The sequence below is a fragment of the Anguilla anguilla genome, chromosome 10 (assembly GCF_013347855.1).
Source record: "Anguilla anguilla isolate fAngAng1 chromosome 10, fAngAng1.pri, whole genome shotgun sequence".
In the NCBI taxonomy this organism is placed as follows: Eukaryota; Metazoa; Chordata; class Actinopteri; order Anguilliformes; family Anguillidae; genus Anguilla; species Anguilla anguilla.
This window is the reverse complement of record NC_049210.1, coordinates 35,791,085-35,803,813: the sequence shown is the minus strand read 5'-3', so window position 1 is coordinate 35,803,813 and position 12,729 is coordinate 35,791,085.

The window sequence follows — 12,729 nt, the reverse complement described above, 5'->3', positions numbered from 1 at the left end:
CCAATGTTTTGAAGGGGCCCCCAAATAATTTTTTGCCTAGGGCCCCTTACACTTGAATAGCACGCGGCTAATTCCTATTTGAACAATACAAAGAAAATTTCCCCCTTTGAACCACCAAAGGTAACAGTGTTACTGTCATTGGCCATGTACAGTATAATGATCTTTATACATGGTGAATGGAGATGGATTAGCAGTTATTTGATTTATTTGCCTAGCCTTATACTCATTTATGCAATTCTGAATGTGAGTCTTTCACTCTGCCAGTGGTACTCTTGGTGCAATTTTGCCTGTGTTGTGTCCACATAGTGGTAATGTAGAGAATTATTTTCGTTAAGGGAGCAACGCTTTATAGCCACACTAAATGTTAAAAATGGGATTACAGTTTTGCTTTTAATAAATCTCAAAGAATCTTGTAACACACTTAAGCAACCATGAGATCCCATCTGGATGTTGCACTGCAGCCTTGTTGCAAGAACACTGATCGAAAATTATCTGGGGTGATGAGGGAGGGCTTTGCCCTAATTTTTGGTGGGTTTGTTTACACCATCAGCTTTTGGGAGCTGTGTCTCAGTGCAGCCAGTTCTGTTGCACAATGCGAGCAGCCAGATGTTAAAGTATTAGCAACACAAAAATGTTTCCCTCAAAGGCTGAAGAGAGTTGGCCAGGTTTGACCTTAAAAGTATTTTAATCCATAAAGGCTGGTTTTGCTTGAATACCAGCTGTCCTTATGCGAAGGAGACATGAGGACCTATCTAGTGTTTCTTGTATGTGTTTCCCTGGTTAGGTCACATGCTGTACATTCTGTGGTAGCGATGCTGCTGATTAATATGAGTGGATGTATGTGCCTGTGACACACGGATAAAGGAAAAATGAAAAATCCTCCATCACCTCATAAAACAAGATCAAACACTCATCATGTTGCCTGGCAAAGGAATTTCCCCACATGAGGTGAATGGTAATGCGTGTGTGTTTGTGTGTGTGCAGTGTGGTGTATAAATAGGATGGACAGTGTAAAATGTTTTGTTGTTTTGACTCTGTGCTGCAGCATATTGGATCTGAAATAAAACAATGTTTGTGAGGTTTAATTTGAGGGCATTATATATGTCATGTCATGTGACAGATATTCTGTTAAATGTAAAAGTACTGGAATGGTGACAATTTTAGACAGGTGTGTGTGTGTGTGTGTGTGTGTGTGAAAGAGAGAGAGAGGCAGTCATGTGGATATTACATTGCAGTACAAGATGGAATGACATGGGTATCGCTCTACCTCAATATTCACTCATTTTACACTACGTGCAATACTCTGAAATCACCCAAAGAGGGCAGTCAATCGCTGTGACCAACCTAATAAGCACACATGCTAATGCCAGTGTTGATCAGTGTTGATGTGGTACAGCCTACAAAGTTATACATGCTCAAACACAATAAACATAATAATAAACATAATCAACATAATAGACCTCAGGAGCCTTTACACAGTTTGGCAATTATTTACCTGTAGAGTCGGTTTGTACACTGGTATTTTGCAGTTAGACAATTACAATCAATGACTTCACCTCAATTACCTAATCTGACAACATTGTCGGCTGACAACATTGTGCTCATAAGCAGCATGTGAAGCGAACCACCATGTGTTCTGTAATAAATCAGCAATGTAGAATATTGGTGTAAATGTGAAACTATCTCTTACCAGTTTAATGCTAATGAAATACCTTTAATGCAAACCCCCACCCCCAAATAATTGTAAACATAGACATCAGGGCCTCTACATTTTTCAAATATTATGCAGCTAACTAAGTGAACCAAATCATTGAACTTGTTGTATAAATAGGTGAATGTTCCACATTATGTTTTAGTCTTTTTGGTGAATAGTACAATACATCAACACTCAATACATTGGCAGGAACTACGCATACCTATTAAACCGTATTTTCTGGAAGAGAAAAAAAAAAACTTTTAGATTAAATGGACAAACGAATACGCATATTATGTGATGCACTCCACCAGGACTGTGTTTATCCTCAAGTACCCCTGGACACATTCCGCGTATTATTCTGCAGCGCGTACTGAACCAGTTCCAAGAACCGTGTGAGAAAGCGCCTGCCGCCAGTGGAAAAAGAAGCATGGTAGGCGAGCGTGATTCACAGCCGTTGAGAGGGTGGCACATGGGACGTCATTCCCTGCCAAGCAATGACTGCCAGAAAAAAGGATAAAAAGACAAAGGAGGACAGGTTTCCGAGACTAGAACACCCAGTCACACGCCCACAGCACCGAGCAAGTCCACGCAGGGGTTGGAAGGCGTGGAGCCCTTGTCGAAACTCGGTTCGACAACACGTGTAAGGTGTTTGGCTTCGCCCTTAAACTGGGTAGATTTAAAGTGAGTGCATCACACGTGATCTCGGTATAATGTTCTATTACACATGAGGGGTTTAAAGATTATACTTTCACACGTTTTTCCTTTAATGGAATATATTTACTTTATTGTTTTCTTTCATGAAATGGTCTATGACTGATTTTTGGTTCTCGATTGCTATCTCTGAGTGATTTATCTGTTGCTCTTTTTTTCCCCAAAACCTTTCAAATCATGTTCAGATTATCTGGTGATTATCAGTGGCCTGCCAAAGAAAGTATGTATGTCAAACAATTTCTAACAATTTGTACAGATAAAATCAATTCATACACTTGATGTTGCATGCTGGCAATTGCCGAAGCCTGCATAATGTTGTGGAAATATTTTTCCTTGTTTACATGACAAGTAACTGCCAGCATTCAAGGATCATGATAGCACTTGCATTTCTAGGAAACTAACACGTGACATATTTTTTTCTATACGCCAATTAGACATTTACTGAACAGGCAAACAGACCTCTCCTACTACTTACATTTGTTGCTCTGAACCTTAATCGACCGTTTATTTATGTAGTTTCCTTTATTTAAGAGGAAAGCATGAGAGAGTCTGTCAATGAGATCACTCTTGAAATAACAGCCGGGATTTTGAGAATGGAACCAAGGAAAATAATTTGTTGGGAATATTCTTGGTCAGCTCAGTGAGCACTTTCAACAAAAAATGAAAAATTTGTCGTAACAAATTCACAATGTACGTGTTAAGTACATTTCTTGTGACTCTCTCTGTATTGTAACAGAGCCTAACATTCAAATGTGGAGCTGGTGCTTTGAACACGACAAAACACTAAAGTGTGTATTACGAGTATTTAAACAGTTGAAAATATTTGACTCAAATCAATACCTGTGAAATATTTTATGCAACTGCTGTAAATGTCAATGGAATTTGCTAACTCTCACGAGCCATCTAAATTCCCATGATCCTCCAGTGGGTCCCAATCTACAGTTGTCCCACTCGACTGTAATGTCAGAAAGCCTCAGTTCACGCAAAGGCTGGAGCCAAAAGACGTAGACACTTCCTGTGATGGCATGGCTCTGTGAATTATTGTCATTTTCATCATTAGGATGCGCAGTCCCTTGGTGAAGCACCCACTGATAAGGGGTAATTGCTCCGTCCTCCACCCTCTGGCCGCTGTCATGGTCCGGTCAGATTCCTGCAAAGCTAACCGAGCTCTCCCTTACCCTCTTGACTTGAGCTGATGTAGAAATTATTATTTAAGGGTTGTGAGTCAGACGTTCAGTTATTGCAAAGTACAACAGCAGGTTATTAACGCCGTTGTATCTGTCAAACTGTCTGCCTGGAACTGTCCATAATATATGCACACATGTGTGCACGCACGCACACACACACATGCACACACGCACACACACACACACACACACAAGAGTACTCAAGAGCCTGAACTCAAATAGATCCTATATTTGGGACTTTAGTCAGTTGTTTTGACTTCTAACATTGACTCTGAACCAGTACTTTTTTTTTCCAAGGTTAGAACACAAACAAACAATGAAGAGCAAAAGAAAAAGTATATGCGGATGAAAAAGCGAGGCATTGAATGTGGAATTTGACAGAGACCACACCCTATCATGCTGTTGCAGATGCCCCATTATCAAGGGCTCATGGGTGCGGTAGTCAACTGTCTGGAGACCAACAGTCTTTTCAGGAAAAAAAACAAACTCCATTTCGAGGTTTATTAAGATCAAGCAGAAGCCTGTATTCACTGAATACAAGCTTCTGCAGACTGCTGTTTTGATACATGTATTGCCTTTGGGCAATGTTCAGCAAATCTTTCAACTCCGGTTTCTGTGAGTCCAGAAATGAAAAGGTACTCTACTAGAGTTACACAGAACATTTGTTTTGTGTGTAAACAACAAAAGGACATGGGTAACAGGTAAATACATACAGTACCTTATAACTGGTATAACTCTGAGAAACTCTTTGTTTCAAACCGGATATGGCAAAGACGAGCATATTCAAATAATATTGCCTCTAATTAATTTGGTATCAAAAAGTACATTTGAAATCCCAGTGAATGGATGTTTGTCACTATATGACCAAAAGTATCTTGACACCCATTGGTCTGGGGCTGTTTCATGGTTTGGGCTAGGCCCCTTAGTTCCAGTAAAGGAAAATTGTAGTGCTACAGCCTACAATGACATTCTAGATGATTCTGGGCTTCCCCAACAGTTTTGGCAAGGCACTTACCTGTTTCAGCATGGCAGTGCCCCCAGGCACACAGCAAGGGCTTTATAGAAATGGTTTTGTCGAGAACGGCGTGGAAGAACTTGACTGGCCTGAACAGAGTCCTGACCTCAACCCCATCCAGCACCTTTGGGGTCAATTGGAAAGCCAACGGCAAGCCAGGCCTAATCGCCCAATCAGTGCCCGACCTCACTAATGCTCTTCTGGCTGAATGGAAACAAATTCCTGCAGCAATGCTACAATATCTAGGCCTTACCTGAAGAGTGGAGGTTGTTATAGCAGTAACAGGTGAACCAACTTCATATTAATGCCCATAATTTTGGACGAGATGTTGGATATCAGGTGTCCACATACTTTTGGCCACGTAGTGTAGATAAGGGCAAAGGCTGCTCCTCTGGGTTCTCATTACGGGACCGGATGAGTACCTTTTCCTGGAACCCCTGGCCACTGCCTCCTCTCCCTTCCCGCCCTCAAGAGATTAGGCAACCGGACATTTCCGAAGTGCGCCTTTATCGACCGTATTACACACGCCAGTGAGCTTGCCCAACGGCACAAGTCATTCAGAGTTCACTCAGACAAACAAGCAGGCCTGGGAGATATCCAGGCTGGTTATTACGTTCAGCTGCTCCCACCAGCGACGCAAGCTTCCAGTGGCTAACCCCAGCGCATCCAGGCTCTGTTTCAGCGCTGCAAGGATTCACGGATTCACTTAAAAACTTTATTTTCTGCTATTGCTGCAGAAAAAATTCATTCTGAATCTCATTAGTGCAGATGTTATGGCCCAGTCACCTTCCAATCATCCTGAAAAGACAAGCCAACCAATGAACACTGTTAGTGTACACAGCTATGTCAGGAGTTTGCTGAACAGGTGAGATAGGTTCCTTCATTCACCACTTAATAAGACTAAATGAATTAATCTCCACCTAGAAGACAGATACACTATCTTCAATGCATTCGGTCCCCATGAAGTTTTCTTGCACTCGATGACCACTGAATCAGTTAGTTGAATATTTCAAACCACCAAAACCTCCCTCTAGTCCAGCCAAACAGAACATATCTCAACCTATACCTTTGTAGCAATCAAAATGAAGAGTCTGGTTGTTTACAGACAACTATTGCAGATATTAAATGGAATGGGTTCACTTCATTGAGAGGTTAATGCTCATTGAATGCGAGGCTTTAAAAACAGTCTAGTTTCTAGCTCCTTCCCCAGTCGTTGGGAGGAACTCTGATAAGCATGAATAAAAAGCACTAAATTATTTTAATTAACAAGAAATATTTGAGAATTTTTTCATATGAAGTGGAATTTCACAGATTTTTCTGGAGAAATCCTTTCCAAATTGGTTATAGAAAAGAAGAAAAAGACATTCCTTTATGACAGCAGAAGGGTAGTCCCATCCTCGGAGAGGTACATGCCTGTCACCCTTAGGCTGCGTAAACCTGTAGCCTAAGGGTGGAACAAGTAAAATCCACTGAAGATTTCTTAATCCACTTTAACAAAAAACAGAACCCACTGTGAGGTCACCGTATGTACAAGTAGACAGTGAAGTCAGTGTTGGTGTGCTGGCAATGCCTTAAGGATAGACCTTTCTTTGTTGGAGATGTAGCAGCCACCAGAAGCTTCTCTGTGTTCTGAAATGGGGGAAGGGGGGGGCGGGGCCTAGGGGAGCAGAGTTGTGATATGTTGTCAGATATGTTGTCAGATATGTTGGCGCATTATGGAAATTAGCAGAAGGTAAATTCCGTACAGATATTAAGAAGAGTTTGTGGAATAGCCTACCAGGTCACGTAGTAGAGGCAGAAACTCTGGGGATTTTCAAGACTAGGCTTGATACGGTGTTAGATACTATCTAGTCTGTAGTTAATCAGAGCACTAATTTAGTCAGGAAAATGGCAAGCATTGTTGGGCATTATTTTATCATGGCATGCATTCTAGCTGTAGCCAGAATCTAACTGAGACAACTCCTCAAGTATTGGTGCTCACCTATTCTTTGGTGCCCATGAGGATATGTTTCTGAATAGTTTAAAAATGAGGATCTAGGGGTACAGAATGCTTTTGAAAATAACCTGATTTTGACATAACTCTATTGAATTCTTTTTTTTTTTCAATTGTGGGTGCAGTTTTTAAATTGAGGTTCATTTTAGATTATTTTAGATTGTTACTTAGAAGGGTTGTGGGATTGAGACCTTTTGCCAGCAGCTTGCCTAAAAGAGGTATTTATGACATGTGCAACCAGTTTTGGCTTTAATTTGATTCTAAAAAATCACTAATGATTGGAAATTGAAGTCCCAGTAAAGTCTTATGTACTATGATCACCAAAAATGTTCACTAAGTATTGTTTTCTCAAGGAACAATGATAGAAAGTTTGAGATGTCAGAATGTTACAAACGTCAATGCAACCACCACGTCCGCAAATGGCCTGTCTTCCATGTCTAAATTTGTGTGTTGAGATTATCACGTTATCGGGTCGTTGTGACGCCCGCTATTATCCTTTTGTCTGTTTATTCAGTCACGGAGTTGAATAAACACAGAGCCAGTGGCGATGTACGCAGCCCGATGCAGACCACACGTGTTATTGGATGTTTTAGTTTACATTATCAAGCCAAGATTGTCTGTGAGTGGTCCCAACCGACACACCCACAACCTGTAAAAAAAAAGAAAAGAATTGGGGAGGGCAATAAGGTTTATGCACGGTTCACTTGAAAAGCAAAAACTTCTATTAATTTTTTTTCATGCTTTTTAACTGCATATAAGTGTTATGCCACATCATCTCTTGCGATCGCCTAAAATCCAACCAATCACATTTTAAATTAGATCAGAAACATTTAAGATTCCAAATAAAGTTCCATTTTTTTGAACTCCTTAGAAGATAAACAGTGGAAACATGGTGCCCAGGGGGATGATACAAGGGGTAATGTGGGGCTGCCATAATTGCAGACACAATTTGAATGGAGTTAATTCGTGTTCAGAAAAAAACATGTGCAAAAATAAATGCACAGACAAATGGCACTGATTATATCTGCACAAGTATGCAAGAGAACAAATAAAATCATGTTCTGCTGCACTGTTAGCTCACCAGTGCATTTTTGAGGAATATCTAAAGATGTAAGCCAATTCAAAACCTCCATGCATCTAGCCTCCACTATGACAGTAGTGACTATAAAGCAACTTACTTCTTTGGAGTGAAGGTCGGTATCTCAGGGAAAGTGATTAGTTGGACATACTAAACTGGACATATAATAATTAAATCTGTAAAATGATACAGACCTGGCTCATCCAAGCATAAACTGCCCAGGTTTCATTTTCTAACAGTTTCCAGATTATTAATGGTTATGAATCTTTCTTGCCAATCCTGTTAAGCAAGTGTAGTTCGTGTTCAAAAGCGGATTCGCACTTCAGTATTCAGGGTTCACAGATTAATCTTTTCTGACCTTTCAAAGGTTACAATTTTCATACCAGGTTTACTGTCTGCAACAAAAGCAAATCCAGATTAAACTGGATAGATCAGGAATGCTGATCATAGTCCAAAATAATATTATAGGTGTAGCAGAGCGAATATCTGTCTAATGGTACTTTCTTTTGTTACAATTGTGTACAAGTCACGCACAATACAAAAACAAGGGCAACAAGAATTGGAACGCAACCTAAAATCCCTTGTGCCCAAAGCAAAACATAACAAAGAATTTCTAAAGAAATTTCCTCCAACATACTATAAACAAACTCTTTTATTACAAAGACACAAAAACTAAACCCAAAAACCACAAAATACACGTACAAACGGTCATAGGTGTTGGACAAAACAGGTAAGGCCAAAGCCGGGCCTACAGAAGACTACTAACCCTAGTCTGCAATAAATAGTCATCTTTCTCCCGATGAAAACAAGAAATGGCAAGTCTTCCACAGGCTTCCTACTCTGACCTAAAACCTAACCAAAACATGCACATTAAAGAAAAAGAACATTATTCGTCCAAACAGCATAGATAAAAACACAAAGAAATAACTAAAACAATGCCATGAGTTTGTATCATAGCACATGGTCCAGACACTAAACTGCTCCACAAAAGCCTCTCCTTGTTCTTCAGCTGCAGCAGGCTTATATTGGGCCACAGGTAGGTGAAGTCAATCAGGCAATTAGTAGCTCGTTGAGGTGGAGCACAGGTAGGGAGAGAAGCACAGATCACATGCAGGGGGTTAGGTTCAGCACCTGCACATAATACAATACAAACTGTGCTTTCTGAGGTTAATATCACACTTATCAATTAGCATTGGTCCTCTGTGCATTCTTGGTGATACTGCATTCTTGTCTTTACAGTGATGTTCTACACTACTGCATGTCGCTGTGGACAAGAGTGTTTGCTAAGTGACCATGATGTAATGTAATGTGCAGTCGCACATGTGTGATCTGGTTCACGGAATAAAGGAAGGTACTCAAGTTATTATTGTTGTCTCGTTATTCTATCATTGTTCCCACCTGTGTCTTGTTATCCCCTCCTTTTCTGGGTTGATTGTTTTTTGAGTTCACCTGTGTCTTGTTACCCCCCTGTCTATTTAAGTTCTTTGTTCCCTTAACTCGGGTGCTGGTTCCTTGTGTTTGTTGGACTTACATGTATCTGCCTGCCTGTGTTTTTGACCTGCTTGTGTTTGTTTCCGACTTGTGTTTGTTTCAGACCGTATGTACCTGCCTGTGTTTTTGACCTGTTTGTGTTTCTTACTTTGTTTCCGCTTGTGTGTTTCTGTGCGTTTCTGCCGTTTGTTTTCCGTACTGGTGTAGTTCTGTTTTTGTATTTTTTTTAGTTTTCGTTTTATGCCCCTCGTGGCTCTTTGTTTGTTCTGCTTTTTATTTTTTAGTAAAGTCTTGTATCAACTTTTTGAGTTCCGTGTTTTTTCCCACTCTGCGCCTGGGTCCCACCCCCCGTACCGTGACACCTGTCCAGACTTGATATCCAATGACTATGTATAGATTTGGCATTTGAAAACATAAAACCTTAAAATACAAAAATATAACCCTTTCATGCTATGATGATGGTCCCCTGGATGCCTTTGAGTCTGGGTGGGGGTCCCTGGATTACAAAATGTTGAAAAGAAGTGAATATCTAAAGGAAAGGAGCTAATAGTCTGGGTGTGTCCCTGTGGTGATCCCTGACACAGAAACAGTGTCTGTGTATGGTTGTTTATGCGCTGTTCTGTTTCAAGAACTACTAGAACAAGCTGAATTCATGTTATTTCTGTCTCCATGGCAGCATGCTACAGCTGTTTGGAACACAAATTGTCTTTGGCACAAAAAGACAGTTCATGAAGGCCAACACGTCAATCTTTGGTCTGTATCCCACAATGGCCTCTGCATATATTACATAAGACTCGTTGGAGGGCCAGTGCTATAAAACTGAACTGTTACGCATTCCTACACCCCCCCTTCCCCCCAAAAAAATCTTCCATCTGTATATTTCAGCATATCCCCAAGAAGTCCTAACAATGGCCAGTTAGTTGTTTGTGTTTCCCCTTCCTCCCAGTTTCCTCTGAATGCTTAGTAACTATTAATTTGAGATCTATAGGTCACATGAGAAAGATGTAGGATGATTTGTGAATTGTGCCATCCAGTTCAGATCCAGGCTATGCCACCCAGAAAAAGGTAGTAAGTCTGCTATTAGGGTGGCAGGCCCCAGCTACTCCCTGTGTGTTTAAAAAAAAAAGTAATGGACATTTATAGAACAAAAGATATTAATGAATGTGGTACTTCATAAAGAAAAGGGTTTGAAAATCCATCCTCAAATGTTTAAATGTTTCAAATGTAATAATTTAATCCATTTTCTTGGAAACAGGTTGCGATAAAACCACTTCTGCTGCAGCTATTACAAATAACTCAACAGTTCAACGTCGACTGTATGCGCAAATATCATAATAGATGAAGACCAAAAAGAACTGGAATATGACAAATGCTAAATTAATTGACACATCTGACTATATTCCTTTTCACAGCACATACACGCTGTAACATGTACCTTTTTAGTTCAGTGACCCACACATTTTGAATACAAAAAAAGCAAAGCAGAATCTGTTTCGGCAAGTACTGATATTGGCTTGGGGATTTACTGTGGGTCCAGCATTATTTCAGATTTCCGTTGAATGTAAGGCCTGATACAGGAATTAAATGCCACTGCTTGCATAGACTTGATGGTATGAAGCCAAACAATAAATTTCGGTATTAGTATTATTACCGCTGTCTTTATTAGGATGATTTTGCATCATTCAGCACCGTACATTACACCGTATGAAAAACCCCACATGCTCAGACTGGCAGGGTCATTACAATCACAAGAGCAAGCCCAGACTAAGCAGCTGGCTCTCACAATGCCCAAGAATGTGCCATTCCAGCGTTTCAGACACGCCGGATGATCGCCCCGAAGATACCCTGAGCTTCTAGGAAAAACGCTCGATTAGAGTGCGGTGGGTTTGTGGGTTTCCTGAACTCCAGCATCGAAGGTCATCCCTGGCATTGGTTGATGTTTCTTCGCCGGTCAGTCGGACCGGTTTAACTGTATCGAGATATTTCGCAAGCAGTGCGTGAGTAATGCCGAAGTCTGAAACGGGTGGTTTTTTTTTATCACATTGTGCAATCGCTCAGCCCTAAACTGCCCTGTACTGTTTTCTCTCAGTCTTCCAATGTTTATTCTTTATCTTTGTCCCCTTTTTTCTTAATAAGATCCCCATTTTGTTAGGCCCGTGAGTGTCTTCCATCGCAGTGTTGATGCAGGAGAGCGCAGAGTAGAACGGGTTCTCCCCAAAAAGCGCACTCCCTCCCCAGTCACTTGTTCCTTTTTTACATGCAGTCTACAGTCAGCTAGCTAATCCCCACAGCCACTGCACGGCTGAAAAGTACTTTTATTACACGCTTAGTGCAGGAGGCTGCGGGTGCAGGTCGACCTGGGAGGACGCTATCCACTAACGTGCTAGAAAAAGCTGAGCCAAACCCTGCCAACTTAAACAGCCCCTCCCTGGGTGATACAGCAGCCAATTATGTTGCCCCCAGGGAGACCCCTGGTACCGGAATATTTGAGATTCAATTCCAAACCGTTAGTGCACTGGGGCGTTACTGCACGAAGGGGCTGGAGCTTTAGTTGGACTTCAGCTTTTTTCACCTGCTATACTTGCTTGCCCTGTTTCAGATGTGCCAAATTTCCTGTGAACAGCTTACTGTGAGGCTAAACCCATGCCCAACCGCCTACACACTAAATAATTGTATGTTTTTTGCTGGCTGCCTTCCCCAGAATTGCCAACTCGATTAACTGACTCAATTTGAGATCACAAACTGGTGTGGGAGGGCAGATTTTAGATTCTATGGGTTCTGTCAAAGATGGGTAGCCAATCAGCAGTCATCTCCGTGATCTTTATGAACTTGCGACAGGTTATGTAAGTTGTTTAATCACAGAGCGGCCTTGTTTTTACTTGTAGTCGTTTTACTTGGCGAGAGATGTGTTCAGGTAGCGTGAGAGAGAGAGAGAGAGAGAGAGAGAGAGAGAGAGAGCCCGAAAGCGCATATCTCATGAAGAAGGTGTGAGAGTTGGCAAACGTGGTCTTCCCTGCACAGTGAACAGAGTAACTGTGATGCATGCTCTAGCGCATCAGATCCTCACACGGCGCATCTGCATGCACTCACAGCGCAAAAAAGAGCAGCGCTCAGCATTAAACCGGGTTTAAGGAGGACGGTATACAGGCGGCTTTCTTCCAGATGCCGCATAAAGTGCGTTATTTACGGCGGTGGAAAGGGATACAGGGAAGCATGGCAGCGAATGTTAATGTTCACCTTGCTCGAAGCAGAAAACCATTTCATTCAGGATGATGCACCACACTTGGTTTGACTGATCCAGATTGTGGGCGGTTTTCTGGGACTGACAACTTTGGTGAAAAAATGACCAACCCAATGAATTCCCAGGAAATCCAGCTATTGGGAATAATGGCAGTGGGGGAAATTCAGAGGACAGGTACATTTTTCTTGGACCCAGACATTCAGGGCTGACTTGAGGTAATGCCGTGAGGAACATATGTTTTTTTTATGCACTCCCTGCTATGCAGAACTCACACACATCCTTACTTATGCAATTGAGATAAGCAATGGCTTATCTCT